At 41.0% G+C, this 14,863-nt stretch overlaps 1 protein-coding gene across 2 annotated transcripts in view; it reads left to right on the top strand.

The window, feature by feature from the left end:
• Window positions 1-14,863, top strand: part of CTXN3 (cortexin 3) — a 170,637-nt gene that overhangs the window by 63,731 nt on the left and 92,043 nt on the right. Inside the window, exons 2-3 of one of the 2 annotated variants that reach the window (XM_073625000.1) lie at window positions 12,612-12,740; window positions 13,040-13,252. The gene's annotated coding sequence lies outside the window, so the exon portion shown is untranslated. The remainder of the gene's footprint in view (window positions 1-12,611; window positions 12,741-13,039; window positions 13,253-14,863) is intronic. The other variant, XM_073624993.1, reaches the window with a different exon arrangement.

Here is a 14,863-nt window from a genome sequence, read left to right on the forward strand (position 1 = left end):
TATCTTAATAGGGTGAAATACTCACTTTCTCTCCAGCACTGCGGTATCCTGGAGCTCCCCGCTGGCCGCTGTCATCTTTTGCTGCTTCGGCTTTCGGTACTTTTCACTAGCCAGTTTCATTGGCCAAGCGGTGATGATGTCACTCCTGTGCATGCACGGGAATTTCATTCATCCCGGCATTGCTGAAACGTGTATACTGAGCTGTGCATGCTAGAATACCTAGGATGCACTGGGAATCCTTTGTCATAGCCGCCTTTCTATAGTAGAAGAGATATAAAATATCAGTTTAAAAAAGTAAACTTAAAAAAATTAAATAGAATTGACCTCCAAACCATTATAGTTTGTCTTTAAGTTCTTAAGTTTAGAATTCACTCTGCTGAAGTTAGACCAGTAAAAGATACATTTTCTTGGTATGAGTTACTTGAATTTTGTAAGCTGTTCACATAACAGACAAGCAGAGGGGCAAAGGAATAGACATCAGTATTGCCCGTGGTCTCCCTACAACTGATATTTTCCCCATTACTGACTTCTGTGCCTTCTTTTGCACTGTGACCCTGCGTGGGGGTGGATATCTTGGTAGAATAGTTGGGCTTTGCTTTCTCATGTCTGAGCTGATCTTTTTTTTTTTTTTTTTTTAATTCTTTATTCAGGAAATCTTTTCTTTTTTACAGTAAAAGGGTTAAAATCCAAAACAAAGACAATATAATACAGACCACCCTTCATTAGGTATAATAAAAAACAAACAATCCTTAGGTAATTATAGACCAAATTACCAATATGTAGCAGTATCAAGGGTTTACATTTATAAGTACTATCTTTCCAGCACTAATGATTTAGCAGACAACCCACAGCAGCGATAAGCAAAGTAGATGACCATACATATTTGACATTGAAAAGGTTGCTCCTCTTGACTTCACTAGATGATACCATATCATCAAGGGAAGGGAGGGAGGGGAAGAAAAAGGAGAGGGTGAGAGAGAGGGAATGAGGTAACAGTGAAGAAGGGTAGGGAATTCTGAGAGAGGGAGAAAAGGGAAGAGCAGAGGTTAAACCTGTCCTCAGCTTGATTTTCAATTGATTGGGCTACAGAAGTCTCCAAATACCAGCAGTATCCTGGAGGCATCCCACTCCTACGTGTGGTTGGTACCTTATCTAACCATGGGTTCTCCTTCCCGTCTCACTACCTTAGGGATAGAGGAGATGATCAGCCAGCAAGATGCGCTCAAATTAGGCAGTGCAAGAGTACTTGAGCCAGCAAAGCCATGTTCTGTTAAATTGCTCTTCTGTACCTTAAAGTTTTGACTGTGGTATCTTATATGCCCCCCCATATATTGTTCCTAGAGTCGCCACTGGTGCCTTTGAAGGCACAAGTCAGGCTCTCCATATGTTGGATATCTTTACAGAGCTATCGTGCCAAGGAGGAGGGTACATTCATGGGTTTCCACAACCTAGGAACATAAGATTGTGTTGCATTGACACTATTGCCTTACTTCTTGTACACCATCATTGGAGTATGGTGTAAAAGAAAGAAAGAAGGCATGAAAGGAACTTGAGTATCTGTAAATGTCTGCACAATACCGTGAACTTGCTTCCAGAAGGGATGAAGGGCTGAGCATGACCAAAATATATGAAACATGTCTCCCCTGTCTGACTTGCAACACCAACAACGGTCTGATATTGAAGGGTGCATTCGATGTAGTGTAACGGGTGGTACCACCGTGTCATCATTTTGTACTCAGATACTTGTTAATGATGGATGATTTGTAGGACATAGTTGGAGACTTTGGAACATACTGTAGGAGACAGCTCTATAAGATGATTAGGTGAACAGTAATTTGTAGGTGAAGGAGAAGGCATATTTGAGCGAATCTTCCAGGCTACATTCCTGTTTAAAAGTAGTCAGCGGATGTACATATATAGACGCGTCAGGTAATAATTTTAGAAAACTGGAAAGTTGCAGTGAATAGAAACTACTCAGGATGGTAAAACTTGAGTCCCGAGACATTTGAGAAGCATCCAGCCATGCCGAATGGTTTACGTAATGTTGCGCAGCATACATGTCCTGTTGGCAGTGTGATTAAATAGCAAAAAAACAGAGATCAGAGGGGTTAAAGAATAAATGTTTCCCCAACTACATCACAGCAGTACAGGAGTCAGCAGGTTCATGTGCTGGCAAAAATCATGCTGATAGGGGGAGAAAACAGAGTGACAGAAAAATGAGCTCACCGCTGTGCTGCTTCTCTTTTCCCTGTCTTGTAACAGGTTGAGGTGGGTCCAGGACGACTGGGGCTCAGAGGATGTGCGATGAATGATGCTGGGCAGCAGACTGGGGACATATAGGGGCAGAAAAAATAATTCTGCGGGGGGAGGAATATTTTTTACTTCCTGCTAGAAAACATATCCAATAAAAAAAAATGTAAAAAAAAATCAAATTTCTTGATAAATTTAGGCCAAAATGTATTCTGCTACTTATTTTTGGTAAAAAAAACCCAATAAGCGTATACTGATTGAGCCAGCAAAAGTTACAGCTTCTACAAACTATGGGATATATACTGGAATTTTTATTTATTTCATTTTTTTTTTAGTAGTAATGGTGGCAATCAGCGACTTATAGTGGGACTGTGATATTGCAACAGACATTCGGACAATAACTGACACTTTATGGGAACCAGTGACACTAATACAGTGATCAGTGCTAAAAATATACACTGTCACTGTACTAATGACCCTGCCTGGGAAGGGGTTAAACATCTAGAGCAATCAAAGGGTAAATGTATGCCTAGCCAGTGTTTGGTGTACCGTGTGTGGTGCTTTTATTCCCTTTTGTGGGGAAAGAAAATCTATTACTTCCACGCTGATAGGACAGGGCTCTGCCTGTGTAAATGCATTACAATCGCTGGGTGCCGGCCAATGGATTACTGCCGGCACCCAGGGATCATCATGAATTAACATAGGACAGAGCCCTGTTCTGTCAGAGGGTGATTGACATCTGCTGTGTTTAATCACAGCATGGCTGGGTCATGGGCAGCGTGCGCGCCTCCTACCTGGAAGTGTCAGATCATGTACTAGGTACGTGATCTGATGCAGATGAGCCACCTTGCCGCTGTATATCTAGGTTATACGGTCGGCAAGTGGTTAAACACTAAAATAACTATTTTCACATGACATTTGCAATGACAAGAATATTGTGCTCGTGTAAAGCTTTTTTCACATTTTATTTTTTACATCTTTTTCCATTCAGCACTTCAGTGTCCATTGAGACACACCTTTGAAATGTGTCCTTCATTCTTGTGTCAGTAGCACGCAGATCCTGGAAATGTGTTCTTTTGCTGACTCAGGAGTGCCCCTAAAAATACATAAATACCAATGCCCCCACCCCAAAATTTTTGCTGCGCATCACAGTATTTCTAGACATGTCCCTGTGCGTCAAGAGCATTTTGAACCCGGAGATCAAACACTCCCCATCTCCAGTTCAACAGTGGAGTGACGCTGGTAAAATCACATGCATTCCCCATCTCAGCAGTGTTTGCCTAGGGCCAGTTTTGGTATAATCCTTCCTAGACTTTTGTTTCTGGCTAAAGACAAGAATAAGCTCAAGAAAGTGGGGTTTATTCAATAGGAACAATGATATACAGTGCAACAAGCTACAGCACATAGAAATTAAATAACTTCTTAGCTGATCTAACTCCAATACACAGAATGTGATTTATTACTATAGTTTACTGCTTTTTATATATGTCTATTGCTCTATGCACAGTGTACTGAACAGTATCCAGTCTGATTTGCAGAAAATACTGTAGCACTCGCTGACAGTCTGTTATTGCTTCTGTGGCAACATCATATTTAATATTTTTAGGCCACAGCCACTGAGAAAACCTATATCATTGCAATATTTTGAGCATGCACATAAAACAATCTGATTAGTAATAGGCAATGATCATAAGCACCATCATATGTGGTTAGGGCATTCTCCAGCAAACTGCGGAAAGCAAGTGTAATACTAATGTGGTTAATTTACTAAAGGCAAATAGACTGTGCAGTTGCACTCTGCAAATGCAGTTGCTCCAGAGCTTAGTAAATAAGGTAATGCTTCATGTTACAAAGAATACCCAATCAGGTAAAGTGATATTTTAAAAACAGCATTTTTGCTTGCATACAATTGGATGATGGAAGTAGACAGAGCTTTACCACATTTACTAAGCTCTGGAGCAACTGCACTGGCAGAGTGCAACTGCACTTGTGCAAGTGCGCAGTCTGATCGCCTTAAATCAACCCCTAAGTACTGAACACTGAAATGAACGTTAAAAATACAAAATAGATTTTTTATTTTTTGTAATACAAACGATTTTATTGTAGAAAATAAAGAGTAGTAACAATAAGCATCAAATACAGAAGGCGGTACAATGTATGTAACAAGTTATACAATCGGTAATAGTGAAGTACATATAACAATATTTGGTGGTCTGAAGACCACATGGGGCCATTTCTATCAGCTTCAATCCGTATTGTCACATATGTTGATCAGCTAAGAGAGTCAGTCCAATGAGAGGAGCCCAAAAACTTGCTGAGGGTATAGCGGGCAACCCAAGTTCTCATTGACACTTCTACTACAGAAAGAAAAGGTTGAAAGGAGCAAACAAAATACAGAACCAACAAACCATTAAACAAAATAAAGAAGTCATGACCTTATGATAAGGAATGTTTACAATGCAGTATTATCAGGGTCGTTTTTAATGGGAGAGCATATATAATCACTTTAGGATCATGAGGACCAGGACTTCCACTTCCTATCATAGATGGGCATGGAGTCCATGATAGTATGAAATACTTTCTCCATGAGTTGTATGGCCGCCATATGTTTAAGGACCTGGTCCCATGGGACCTCAGGAGCACACCAGAACAAGGCGATAGTCCAGTGGACCGCACTAAATAGAGTATGTGCCAGTTTTTGTTCAGGGGGGGAATTTCAGGTTCAGGTATTTCTGCGAAGGATAGACACATCTGATGTGTCAGGGTCGTCAAAATACCTGTGATCTCAGCCACTTTGGGAGCTACGTTTTGCCAGATCTGCTTAAGTGCTTTACAACTCCAGAAGATATGCAGGTGGGTCCCCCTCTCGAGACAACCACTAAAGCAGTTTTCGGAGACAGTGGGGGAAAATGTATGCAACTTTAAGGGGGTGTAATACCATCTCATGTGCAATTTCACCACTGTTTCCTTCACCGCTATGGGTTTAGTGCATTTGTGCATGTTAGAGATCCTATCTAACCATTCTTCCAGGTTAGACTCTTGACTGGTCTCTGCCTTCCAGCCAAGCATAGCTGCGGATTTATCTGGAAGGCCCAGACCATGCAAATAGTTATATATTGAGGAGATAGTTCCTTTGTCCCTAGATGAGGGACCACATAAGTGTTCGAATGTGGTGGCTGTACTAGTTACACTCAGGGAATAATGGGAGCTGAAAAAATGTCTGATCAGCAGATATTTGTAAAATTCTGTTTTAGGGAGGGAGTGGGTTGTTTGTAGGGATGAGAAAGAGCAGATTACCCCATCCTTTAATAATGAGTCTAGGTCAATGAATAAGGTCTTTCGAGATCCAAAGGACAAAAGCACTTGGGGGGGGATGCCGAGTGGAATGCGGGGTCCCTGACAAAGGATGCTAACCTGGGGCCAGATGGGAGTAGTGAGAATTTTCTTTTATATAATGACCATAGGTGTAGAGATTGTCCCACCACTAAGTTTAGAGTGGATATATCTTTGGGGCACTAGTAGCCTGGGTAGGAAATATGGAACTATGGAAGTCCGCTCAAAGCGGAGCCAAGGGACACAATTCGGGAGGGTGTGCCATTGTGCCAATTGGATAAGTCTGGCAGAGAGGTAATATAGCCAAAGATTCGGTAGTCCCAGCCCACCCATAGCTCTCGGTCTATATAACATATTCCTACCCAGGATGGGGTTTTTTGTTATTGACATCCCTTTGAATCAGCTCAATCATCTGGCCTGAGATATAGATGGGGAGGGCCCTGAAAAAAAATCAATAGTTTTGGGAGTATTGACATCTTCACGGCCTGGATCCTACCTAAGAATGTAATGTGGTATGGGCCCCACATGTGTAGTAGCTGCCTAATACCTGTGAATGCTTGAGGATAGGTAGCGAGGTATAGTCTGTGGAGTTTAGGGGCCAATTTAATGGCCAGAAAAGGCAGCGTCTGTCCTTCCATTGAGAAGCCGAAATTAGATTGAATGGAGGATACCATATTTTGGGGTATATTTATCGGGAGGGCAGAGCATTTGGAGAGGTTAACTCCCAGACCTGAAATGTCATGGAATTTGCATAGAGTGGAAATAAGATTGGGCATAGAAATGATCGGGTCTGTCAAGAATAATAGGACGTCATCTGCGTACAAACTAAGTTTGAATTCTTGGTCCCCCTTTAAGTATCCCTTAGACCCCTTTCACACTGGGGAGTTTTTCAGGCATTTTTCAGGCACTTTAGCCCGAGTGCTTTCACACTGAGACCCCTTTCACACTGCGGCCTTTTTCAGGTGCTTTAGCGTAAAAAAAAAAATCGCCTGTAAAACGCCTGAAAGAGGCCTCATCTGCAATCCCAATGTGAAAGCCCGAGTGCTTTCACACTGGGGCGCTGCGCTGGCAGGGCGTCAAAAAAAGTCCTGCAAGCAGCTTCTTTGCAGCGCTTTCGTGTTTTTGCCACCGGGCTGGGTACGCCGATGGCCTGAGCCCTGTCAAACTGCCAGTGCCCGAAAAATGCCTGAAAAACGCCCCAGTGTGAAAGGGGTCTTAAGCGGCGCTTTACCAGCATTTTATGGGCGCTGGCAGTGTGAAAGGGCTCGGGCTTTCACATTGCGATTGCAGATGAGGCTTCTTTCAGGCGCTTTACAGGGGCTTTTTTTAACACTAAAGCACCTGAAAAACACCTGAAAAACACCCCAGTGTGAAAGGGGTCTCTGCCCAGTGTAAAATAATCTGAGTTGCAGCCCAGGAGTTTTATCCGTGTGGCAGTAAAGTGCCCAGAATCCGTGGTACAAAGGCCCATAGGAAGCCAAATTTCTCAAGGATCAATTTGAGAAATGGCCATAACACACTGTGGAAGGCCTTGTGGATGTCAAGGCTCAGGAGAAGCACCTTGCATGAGAAAAGATCTTGTATGATATTGGATGCGAGTCTAATATTATCTGTGATTTGACTGGTCGGGATAAATCCCGTTTGGTCAGGGGAGATTAAAGAGGTGATAATATTAGAGAGTCTGTCTGCAAGGACATATGCAGTGTGAACAAAAATCCAAAAAGTGATGGAATATCCAGTATGAAAAACAAAATGTGACTCTTGTAATCATCCACCGCACCTCAATGATGTGATTCCACTCCCTTCTAACTGGGACTGGCTGAATTTTGATCCACGTGTGGCCATCCCCATTCAAAAAAAGTCAATTGTTTTGACTTCTGTTGAACGGACAAGGTGGAAAACTTTTGTCGATCAGTGGCTACAGCTGTTAATCATTGAATTCTGACAGCGAATAATCCAGCTGTCAGAATACATTGTCGCCGGGGGTGGAGATTCCTCTATTCACCTCATTCGTGTGGATAGAAGTATCTGTATTTTTTTTCATTCAACCTGCTTTATGCAAGAACATTTTTTGAGGTCGGAATCCCTCTAAATAAAATGCTTTGTATTGTGCTGTATTAAACACAAGGCCAGTATCACAGATTTCTGAACAAATTGACTCAAGGAAGACATGATCTGAATTTTAAGGTCTGTATGAAGCCACAAAAGTCGCTTGGTTCTTTTTTATTAGGGAAGTAAAGAGATTAACATCATTTCTATAAAGTAAACAGGTCATGTGTAATGTGAAGGTTAGATTGAACTGTGGCATCTCCCTATACTTCTGGAGATAAAAAGGCATATTGATTTTTTCCATTCTGCTGCTTTATAATCAAGTGGCCAATCAATAAGTATCATAATCAACACAGAATGCTTTTGATGTCTCCAAATATTTAACCTTTGCACGAGAGGCTGCTCGTGACATTTATAGCCATTGACCATGTTGTGAGAAGGGAGCAGAGTTACTACTGCATGAATCAGACCTGTCAAGGTTTAGAACACAGGAGTCTACGCCAACAGAGTGCCCTTTAGTAGAAGGGAGAATCTCCTGTCTGCTTACAGCAGCCATAATGTCAAATAGAAACAGAAAAAGCCATCACATTATGTTATGTATTCTTTGCCTGTGGCCAAAACACTATTCACCTGTAGAAATAAAAAGACAATGACCTTTATTTAAAGGGAAAGTACCTATTTGATATTTAATGGTTGATTTTGGACAGCACAGTGCCTTGGTGGTTAGCACTTCTGCCTTGCAGAACTGGGGTATTTGGCAATGTCCAGGCAGAACACTATCTGGAGCACATTCTCACTGTGTTTGCGTTGGTTTCCTTCAAGTACTCCAGGTTTCTCCCACACCCTGAATAGATGCTGGGAGATTAAAAGAGAAGTATGGGAATTGTTTTTTTTTTTTTTTAAATCATACTTACCTAGGTGGATGCTGCATCTGTCCCCCACCAGCTCTAAGGCTGAGAACCGAGTGTTCAAACTCTCCCGATTGCTTGGTTCTTAGAGCTCGCTGTCAGTCACCACTGTCTGCTCTGCCCCCCGCCCTCCTGTGCGCTTACTGGAACGCTGGGCTGTGGAGGGGGCAGGAGTGGCCGGCTCTGGCTCTCAGCGGCTTGCTAAGAGGCTGGTCCAGGCATGTGGGCGGATCCCGACCATATGGTTGCAATCTTTCCTGAGCCTGGACCAGTTCTGTGACAATGGGTCACAGGTGTGCAAAACGAACTGCACTCCTGTGATCCACAGGAGAAGTACAGCCAAATGAGCTTTGGCTGTACTTCTGCTTTAATGGACTACTGTCTGAATTTGCCCTAGTATGTGTACGTATGTACTGTATGTATGTAAGATAGGGGATGAATGGAGTCAGTAATTTCTATTCTAAAATTATATTGCAAGAAACATGGCATCATCTCTCATTTCTCCTGTTTGGTAATCTGTCACTTACTGACCGCCTAACTGGGAAAAATACGTCATGATTTTACAGTAGATGACTGTAACTCGATGCCTTAACCCTGGTATTAAAATTTTCAGCAGCCGCTGATTTTTCTCCTAAAAGTGATCCAAACAGTTAATGGATCACTTTTAAAAGCAGTGGGAGGGGTCGCACCCCCCCCCACCCTACGCCGCATTCTGGTGGTTCTTGGGATTACCTGGCTCATCGGGAAGCTCAAGAACCGATCTGTCAGGTGCAGTGGCTGGCCATAGAGATGAGCAGAGGAAGGATAGCCTCCGCTCATCTCTGTGGCCTAGGAGGCCGGGAGCGATTACGTCACTTCCAATTCACAGCTTTTTTTGGAAAGCATTAATTAGATCAATGTTTTTTTTTTTTTTATCTGATGCTTTCTATTGTAGACAAGAGATGTGGGGTCTTATTGACCCAAGATCTCTCCGTAAAGAGGACCTGACATGCTTTATTCTTATCACAAGAGATGTTTACATTTCTTATGATCGCAATAAAAGTGATCCAATTTTTTTTTTAAAGGGACACTATGAAAATTAAAAAAAGTAATAAAATAAATATTTACAAAAATAAAAGTTTTTTAAAGCGCCCCGACCCCGTGCTCACACGCAGCAGCGAACACATACTTAGGTCATGCCTACATATGTAAACAGTGATCGCACTACACATGTGAGGTATCACTGCGAATGTTATAGCGTGAGCAATATTTCTAGCACCTCCTCTACAACTCTAAACTGGTAACCTGTAAACATTTTTAAAGCATCTCCTATGGAGATTTTTAAGTACCAAAGTTTGGCCCCATTCCACAAGCGTGCACAATTTTAAAGCATGACATGTTAGGTATCTATTTACTCGGCGTAACTTCATATTTAAATTGTTGCAAAAAAATTGGGTTATATTTGGTTGTGTTTTTCTTTTTTTTTCCTTAAAATGTTTTTTTTTTAGAAACTGTGTTTGAAAAACTGCTGCAGAAATGCCATGTGACATAAAAAAAAGCAATGACTGTCATTTTATTGTATAGGGACTCTGCTAAAAAAATATATTTAAAATGTTTGGGGGTTCTGAGCATTTTTCTAGCAAAAATACAGATTTTTACTTCTAAACAAAAAAGTGTCAGAATAGGCTTGGTTCGCAGCCCACAGACTTCCTCTAATAGTAAATGCTAGCAAATAGGTTTACTTAAATACTCTTATGACACCAGAGCCAGGTTATTGGTCCCCAGGTCAATGGTCTTGTGCCCACCCTCCTCTTCCCCTACTTGTAGGCCGAGCAATCAAAAATCAAGTCATGCATGGCAGCCTCTACTGTTGCAACAAGATCAGTAAGCTCTAACAAGCAGGGCCCTCTGATTCCCCCTGTATTGAATGGTATTGTAACTGTACTGTTTCCAATAGTGTTGTAAAGCGCTGTGCAAACTGTTGGCGTTATATAAATCCTGTATAGTAATAATAATACCATAGCTACATGTGGTATGCAAATGCTGGGGGTGGAGAAGGTAAAAGAGACACTTTGCGCAATCTGAACTGGATTTAAAAAAATGTATTATAGATGCACAGATCCACAGTGGATGGACTGTAAGTACATAGTACACTGTTCCTCCAAGAAGAGTACACTGTAAGGGAGCCTCAATAGGACTGGAGCTGGAATGTACTGGGAGGTAGGGCAGTAGTCTGGAACCTTTTGTTATACATGAAAATGTGTTACTGACAATCTGTAACATAATGTATAGATGGTTATGTGCCACCCCTATCAGCCTTGCCACCCTAGGCCTCACCCTATGTTGACTATGCAGAAATCTAGCCCTGCAAGATACAAGGGATGGAGCTTGTACTAAAGGTGCTTATCATTCAGGTTTGCCTAGAGCAACATGATGGCTAAACACAGCCTTGCTTTCAGTTGCCCAAGATAAGCATTAGTGTAATGTGATACAATGTGAGTCTCATTAGATTGTTTCTTAATTCCATCAAGCTGCTTTAAGTAGCTTGCACATTTAAATTGACTTGTATGAGGAAGAAAAGCAGCTCAAATGCAAACAAAAGCTTGTACACACAATATATTTTGAGGTTCAGTGATTTATTAAATAGTATTGTAGCCATAAGGAGGTCAAACTCAGAGACTGCACCTTTAAAATAAAGTTGGCAATGGCAGCTCTCATGTTTTTATCCTTATGGTTTCCCTTTAAATGTTTAGATCTTCACCAAGTGGGCTGCCTAGAGTCCCTCATGTTCTCTTCCAAATTGTTCTCATTGTTGCATTGTTCCCCTTGTGAGGATTTGGGAAGAGGTTGTGCATCTCTAGGCAAGAGTTCTCAGGAGAATAGCTTCAGAGGTAATTATATTACATTACACTAATGCTTATCTCTTAAGTGCACTTATTCTTTAGAATCCAATGTATAGCTGAGACCTACCAGTACTCCTTAGCATCATGATGTTTTGCGGTGTCATTATAAAGTACAGCTCTCTAATGAGTATTTATCATCGGTACATTGTCCAATTTATGCGCTTATTTTCTCCATAGTGATCATGATAAAAAATATCTCAGAATGAAAACCAATAAAGCTATTCGTAAATGGGTGTTTTGTCATCTATTTGTCATCATATTGTGAAAAAAGCAAAGTAAGAGAGACTATAGAAGACATGCAGAGTAGTTATAAACTTTATAGGTTGTAAGGTAACCTATTTATGTGTCATTCTCAATAAAATGTATATTGCAACTTTGGGTGGAGGTCATTCAGTTGAACCCCCTGGCAGTTTCTTTCATGCTGTGTGAAGTTCAGCAGCATGAGCTCTGAACATGTGTTCTTGGCTTTAATCATCTACCATAGCCATGACAGCATCTTACTCTCAGATTCATGTTATTTTATATCATGAAGAATACAACTTCCTTTACTTTTTAAGGTCTGTGCCAGACGGTCAGGCTATTGAAGTTCTCAGGACAAAAAAGTGGTCAGATGCTGAACACCTACCAATGTGTACCTAAACTTGAAAAGTGGCCGTATTTCTAAAATGATTCTCCTTTTTCCTTTGCTTGACTTTACTGAAACCCATTTCTTTTGTGCATTTGGTAAAACCTTTTAAAATTGTTTACATAAAAGAAATGATGGAGAAAGCCATCACATAGTTTTATTTTTCTGTCATCACTCCCTGTTGTCTGGATGGCGTCTCTGCATATTAGCTTTCGTTTCCCTATATGCAATGACAGCAGGGAGCCTGACATAATCCTACTCACAGTGGATTTTGCCAGTTGTATTAGTGTGCATAATGCATATTGAATAAGGGATATGACAAGGTTGTAATCTGCAGATTAATTACTAGAGATGAACCAGGGAAATTAAAAGTAAGCATACAAGTCTGCAACTAAAAGTACAGAAATCTGTCCTTTTAAATGCATTAAAAGCCTTGTGTTTTTCACCTGCTCAGCTATATTTATAATGTAGTTATAATGGAGTCATTTGTTGGCCTGTATGCAGAGTCTATAGTAGAATAAATCTTCTCATTCCTGTGTCAGAATTTTCTGTTTGTGTTCACAGATGAGGCACGTGGCATGGTACTACACAGGTTAATGTATGACCTCTGTCTGTAATCTAAGAACTGACACTTCCTGTGAAGAAGCGGCATATCTCACAATCCCTGGATCTCTAAGTTTAGCACTGGTGCAGGTAAAAGCAATTAACAGATCTTACCATGCTGGAATAGATGTGGGTGTTTCAAAAATTAGCTTACATTTGTGATGCAACACAGAGAAATGGCTAGGAATGCAAAAAAACAATCCTGCTTACATATTTCCCATTTCCCAAGTAGCAGTAGTTTATACAACTATTTTGTTATATGTGTTATATGTTATGTTTTGTGTTATGTTGTATATGTTTTGCATATCACTGAAAAGTAAAGTCTATATACAAACTTTATTTTGTTTTAGGGTCAAAATGCCAGTCATTTGTTTTTTTTCTATGTGTAGATATGAGGACATTTCCCTTTATTTCTTGTCCTGGAGATACAACAGGAAGTAGGAGGAAATCTCTGCAAAGTGGGGGGAATTCTCCTTTTAGACAGCTGTCACTGGAACAGCTATCCCCACTGGAAGATTTACCCTCATTTTGGTGACAACTGTAAAATTTTGGATTTTCCATTGGTTTGTCGTTGATACAATGGTCATCGGGACAAATATAGGGTAAATCTACTTAATTCTATTCTAGAAATAATCTAAACTATTCCTACTCTATCCAAAACTAATAATAAGTTTTGGCTATACATACACATATAATCATTACCCATACTGTACATGTACTTTATGTTTACCAATAGTCAAATTATGCTGAACTGGTAAGAACTATATGTGCTAAATTTTGATAGTGACTAGTCACTAATCTTTACTCTCTATCACCCACATATATACAGTATCTCACAAAAGCGAGTACACCCCTCACATTTTTGTAAATATTTTATTATATCTTTTCATGTGACAACACTGAAGAAATGACACTTTGCTACAATGTAAATTAGTGAATGTACAGTGTAAGTGTAAATTTGCTTTCCCCTCAAAAAAACTCAATAGGGATGAGCCGAACCCCCCCCCCCTCGGTTCAGCTCGCACCAGAACTTTCGAACAGGCAAAAAATTTGTACGAACACTCGAACACCGTTAAGGTGTGTCTATCGGGCAAGAACATGAAAAATCAAAAGTGCTCATTTTAAAGCCTATATGCATGTTATTGCCATAAAAAGTGTTTGGGGACCCGGGTCCAGCCCCAGGGGACATGTATCAATGCAAAAAAAGTTTTAAAAATCAACTTTTTTCAGGAGCAGTGATTTTAATAATGCTTAAAGTGAAACAATAAAAAAAGAAATATTCCTTTAAATATTGTGCCTGGGGGTGTCCTTAGTATGCCTGTAAAGTAGTGCATCTTTCCCGTGTTTATAACAGTACCACAGCAAAATGATATTTCTAAAGGAAAAAATGTCATTTAAAACTAAACACGGCTGTAATGTATTGTCGGGTCCCGGCAACATAGATAAAAATCATTGAAAAAAATGAATGGGTTCCCCCCCAACCCTTGCCTGGTGGTTGTTGGGGTCTGCGGGTGGGGGGCTTATCAGAATCTAGAAGCCCCCTTTAACAAGGGGACCCCCAGATCCTGCCCCCCCCTATGTGAATGGGTAAAAAAATAGTCAAAATGACAGTAGACAATTTGGGACAAGTCCTTTATTAAAAAAAAAAAAAGCCCTGTGATGTCCTTTCATCTTCGATCACAGCGTCCGACAACCCGATAAAAAAACGGAAAAAACTTCCTCCATGGGAGGCTCCTGACAACTGAAGCCTCTTTGTGATGACAGCTGTTATATAGCTGAGGGCCGGGGCCACCCAGTGACATAAGCGGATGATCCAGCCCCCTTCTGACGTCACGTGACACTCATACCATGACACTCCCACCACCATGCTTAACTGTAAGCAAGACACACTTGTCTTTGTACTCCTCACCTTGCTGCCTCCACACATGCTTGACACCATTTGAAGCAAATAAGTTTATCTTGGTCTCATCAGACCACAGGACATGGTTCCAGTAATCCATATCCTTAGTCTGCTCGTCTTCAGCAAACTGTTTGCAGGCTTTTTTGAGCATCATCTTTAGAAGAGGCTTCCTTCTGGTATGACAGCCATGCAGACCAATTTGATGCAGGGTGCGGCATATGGTCTGAGCACTGACAGGCTGGCTCCCCACCCCTTCAACCTCTGTAGCAATGCTGGCAGCACTCATACATCTATTTCCCAAAGACAGCCTCTG

The sequence above is a fragment of the Aquarana catesbeiana genome, linkage group LG01 (genome assembly GCF_042186555.1).
Source record: "Aquarana catesbeiana isolate 2022-GZ linkage group LG01, ASM4218655v1, whole genome shotgun sequence".
Taxonomy (NCBI): domain Eukaryota; kingdom Metazoa; phylum Chordata; class Amphibia; order Anura; family Ranidae; genus Aquarana; species Aquarana catesbeiana.